Raw genomic sequence first — 5,321 nt, forward strand, 5'->3', positions numbered from 1 at the left:
GGATCACAGAACTTCAATCCACACGCCAGCCGCTCTTGTACACCCCCCGCCACTGCTAAACACCTCCTAGCTCTCAAAGCTGGTGCAGAGAAATAAACCAGTAAAAACCAACGAAAACAGAGCAGAAAGAATCCACTTGCCCCTTCACACTTGGAGCTCCTGCTACATCAAAATAACAAGAGTGCAAAGAGCATTACGAGCCCCTGAACAATCAACACAAGAAGAAACAAAGCAGCAACCCTACAACATTTAAAAAACATGCTGTTTTTTTATTTATATATTTTTTCTCATTTACTCTTTTTCTCTCCTTTTTTTTGAACCACTCTGGAATCTAGGAATTCCATTCACCTAATGTCTTTGCTCTATTCGGTTCTGTTCACATTAGGACACTTAACCCTCCTGCCGTTCATAACATTGCCTCCCAACGACCAAAGTCCACTCCCTCTCAACCACCTAATGAATTATCAACCAAACCCAAAAACGTAGGAAGGCCCCCCAATCGCTTCGACCTTCGAGGAAGCACAGGGAAAAGACACCCTTGCACATCATCTATTATATAGATTTTATTTTTGGACAATGATATTTCCCAGCGAAGAACATAGTATTATCTTTTAGAATATTCCGATACCTAAGCTAAAAATACATCACTCCCTGCTCTCGAACTGAATTCATAGAGCCGGGAACAGAAGACTTGTTGAACTTCAAATTTTTGACAAATTAAACAGCATGAAAACTCTTGACCATATCTACATGCTTTGGCCTATTAATTCATTTCAGAACGTTGTTCGACTCATCGTTCACACACCTGGGGGCTGAAAAATATATACAAAAACATGAAGATAGTACTTATGGCACAAGAACCATTTGCCATTATGATTTCTTTCAATAAAAGAAAACATGGTTGTGGACTTTATCAATATTTAAAACATACAACTAAAATGTTGGTAAACTATGATGCCATTGATCGAGATCACCCAATGTAGAACTCTATAAACTTGCTATCATAATAATCTGGTTCATTAGGGCAAGCTTTGCTTAATTTTCTGTCAGCACAATCTTGACATTTTCCAGTAAAGAATTTTATAATTTGCTTGCTATTAGGGGAGAAAAGAGATCAATTAAACCATGAAGTAATTGATGTTTGCTCGGGAAACAAAGAAACAGGGTTTGATGAATTATGTAATTCCTGAGATGAGACCCGCATAATAATTTAAGAAATCCTCAATATTGCTCCTAACTGAAAGCCTCAAGACGAGAAAACAAGGGAAAAAGAAAGAGCCAACTCCATGCTGTTACATCAGAAATAGATGACATAAATCACTTCATTTTTCATATCAACGATGTACATCATTATTGTTGATCCGTTCAAGCATTTCGCCTTGTTCACAATTCTTTAGCCAGATCGTTTCACTGTCATTACAGTGACCAGTAGCACCATTATGTGAGTTAACAAACTGATGATCAAATGGGAGACAGAAGAGCTATCCTTGACATTGTTTTGGAAGATGTCTTCCTCTGCTTCTTCAGCTAGTAAATGGGGTGGAGGCTCCAGGTCCTCAAGCTCCCATTCTTCAATCTCCATTCCCCATTCAAGATAATCAATTCCTGCCATTGCTAAAGCTTCTATTGAGAATGACATTCTTTATACAGGTAGTGTTTTCTTGCCTTGCTAGTTGTTGTAATAAAAACTAGACAGAATGGTTATGTTCTTACAGAATGACAACAGGAAGAGCTGCTAAATACTAGGAAGAAGCTAGCTTTTTGTTCGAAATTCACAAGCAACATAAGAAATTCCTCTTCAACTCTCAAGATTGCTCTGTTGTGTACAATCTCGTGACCATAGAGCCAATTTGGTTTGGTACAGATTAAAGACATGACAAAAGCTTAGTAGCTGACGTATTCTTCACTATTAGCTCAGTAATTTAACGTATGTTTGATGTCGTCACCATTTCTTCAATTAAGCAACAGTGTTGTAAACAGTGTCGTGGCCATATATAGAGCCGATTTGGTACAGATTAAAGACATGACGAAAGCTTGGTAGCTGACATATTCAAGTATTAGCTCAGTAATAACGTATGTCTGATGTGGTCACCATTACCTCAACAATTAAGCAACAAAGTAGATGTTGACAACTGAACAAAGGGCACGTACTGGAGAGTTTGGAATCATATTCTAAAGTAGATAAATCAAACCATGAGGAATTTAAAAAAGGCTTAATTGAATTTAAGTTTCTGTAAATAAATTTTTACTACGTAGAGAGTCCAAGAGGTTAAAGAAAAGAAAGGAATCGTAAAGATACATATTTTAAATGTAGAAAATACCCTAAGTGTATCATGATAATATTGCCATGTACCCTCTAACTGTCTCTATGTACTTTGACATCAAGAAGATACATTTTGTGATTGGAAGGAAAGGACATCAGACTTGTAATTTCAGTTAAAATTTCATAATTCCATCTGGAAGAAGCTTAGAAGCATTAGATAGGATTTCTCTTTTTTTTTTTCTTGGAAATAATTAGAATGGAAAAGGATATATGCTTAGACATATCACATGCTTCTACTGATAAAGGTGTATGAACCGTGATCATTGGTTCATGGTTGACTACTAGCTGAGCTGACGAAGTCAAGGTTCAAGGAGGGTTCTGATCTTGCCCTTGATGCAATTAATATTAATTTCGAACCACACATGTTGATATTGTCTATATTTGTTTTTTTGTAATTTGATTTTTTTTAAAAGCCAAGTCGACATATTGAATATCACAAAACAATACACATCGTTAAATTATAAACTGGTCATATTAAAAAAAAAACATCCAAACACCACACAGACGAACACCCATGATATATATATATATATATGCATCAATCACAATCAGACAAAACACCAAAAACATGAAAATAATATCGATTATTTATTTAGGACATTTTATAGCAGGCTAGGATCATGCCTTTAGGAGAACGGAAAATTCTCAACTTTCTAAACAGAAATAGTTTCTCTCCCTTATATATTTAATCATCCCTGCAATCTGAAGTCCAGTTTTAAAACTTTTTCAAATTGGGAAATATTTGAAATGCATGGCAGTTTCTTCTTTTGGAACTTTGAAATTAATTAACCATAATCTGTTAGTGCAAATGAAGTTTAGATGAAATTTAAAGAACTGGTAAAATTGACTTTAAGGTAAATCTTTCAATAAATGTTTTCGCTTCCACCACTCAATATTCAAAAGGAAATAATGTGAATAGTTTTAGAAATACAATGAAACTAACATCTAACTTTATCTTGCGAGTAGACCGTTAGATACATTCAAGGGTTTGCAAATTTATTCGACTTTAGAACCTACTTTTTATAGTAAGTAGATTATAAGGAATTTGAATGCTTTTATAGTTGATGGGAACTTAAGTGTTTATATTAATAGAACATAATACTTTTCTTACTCTTGATTTTTTTGTTTTTGTTTTGTTTTTTATTTGATGTGTCAAAAATATTGACAACAAACCCTTTATATAGACTTATAAATGTCTCTTCTTCAAAGATACAACTCTTTCATTAAAGTACTATTTTGTTTAAAAAATATCTTTATATTTTTGTAAAACACTACAGTTGGATAAAAGTATTGTTTCAACAATTATTTTATAAAAGGACAACTATTCATTCTATAAAATATAATTTTTGAGTTATAATTTGAAATAATAACTTTTCATATTTAAACTTTTGAGTTAAGATGTTTTTCTAATTTATTTCATAATTTTTGAATGTTATTTTACTAATAAATATAACCATTTACATAAAAACGTACTTACAATTCAATAATCACACTATATCACTTTATATGATATAACTTTTAATAATGTGACATAATCTTTGATTTTAAAAATACACTAACATAATCAATATGTTCACACACACTTGACCTCAACTTTAAAATCTGGTCATGGAAGTTAACTGGTTCCTGCTAGTGTTAAAACTTCATTCAAACTTATGTAGGTTTTCTTCTCTTTGTTTCAGAATTGCAGGTCTCTTTCCAGCTGCCAGGATTGTTTTGCCTTTTTCGGTTGGGGTAGTGGGGGGTTTTATAAGATTAGAGCCAAAGCAATAGTCTCGTGACCATATATAGCAGTTTCCTGTTGATTATCAAAGCAATGACGCAAGCTTGATAGCTATTGTATGTGATCGCTTTCAACCTGATGTGACCTCTACCTTGATGAAGTACTAGCAGAGAAGATGTTGATAACAAAACAAAACAATACATAAATTAAAATAGGTTTTGTTGAATTTAGGAAGTTAATGCTACTGTATTTTGACTACTAGACGGCTAAAAAGAGTAAATTACTTATCTCGAACTCGAGTTCTTTGAGGGCATATAGTCACAGTCGCAAAGCAGTCGTGATTAGAAATTCAGTCCGGAGTTAAGCACAAAGAAATGAATTCAATGATAAATTTGCCCTTAAAGAATTACTCATCATTAAGCCAGAAAAATAAAAGACACAAATTAAGGAAAGATATGTACAACCAGAAAAAACTGCAGCACTTGAAAGTTGGAGCATGAGAAACAAATTATCAGGAACATAGGAAAGATGCAGGGTGATTGCCACTGGATGCTAAATTCTAATAGATCCGGTATGTCTTATTATGCTTACTACAAGGGGTGCTTCACTAGGACCAGATAAGCTGTCTTTTTCACTTGTATTTGTATTTCCAAGAGATAAAGCTATCGGGACAAGACCACACTGTTGACCAAAGTAAATATCGTACCTTCATGTAGCCGTACAATTTTGATTAGTCAAATGTTGACTTAAATTTTGCTGCCCCTTTGATCAAGGTGGAGTTAGTAAATTTTTACTGAGAAGTCAAATATAGAAAAATAAGAATTAAAAATTTTAAAAAATTAATATGTTAAATTTAATTAACAATCAAAAGATTGATAATAGAAATATGAAATTAAATATAAAATTATAATGTGTAAAATACAAATAATTAAAAATAATATATAAAATTAATAATTTTTTATATAATTAGAATTATTTAAAGATTATATATTTAAGATAATTTCATTTCAACTAAATATGAAACGTCAAGTATATAAAAAAATATTCAAGTTAATTTTTTCTTATATAAGCAAAATTAATAAAAAATTGATACATTGATGAAAGTTTAAGTAACAATTAGACTTGTCAAAATGGGCTTGGCCTGTCGGGCCAGCCCATTTTTTTTAAAATATGGGACGGGCCAGGCTTAAAAATTTAGTTGATATCTGGTTCATCTTATCTAACTTCTAATTTGTATTTCATGCAAGTTTGGAAAATTGAATCGATTTTAAATGA

Source organism: Theobroma umbraticum, unplaced genomic scaffold, assembly GCF_002168275.2.
Source record: "Theobroma umbraticum cultivar Fairchild unplaced genomic scaffold, ASM216827v3 scaffold_44.0, whole genome shotgun sequence".
Classification (NCBI taxonomy): domain Eukaryota; kingdom Viridiplantae; phylum Streptophyta; class Magnoliopsida; order Malvales; family Malvaceae; genus Theobroma; species Theobroma umbraticum.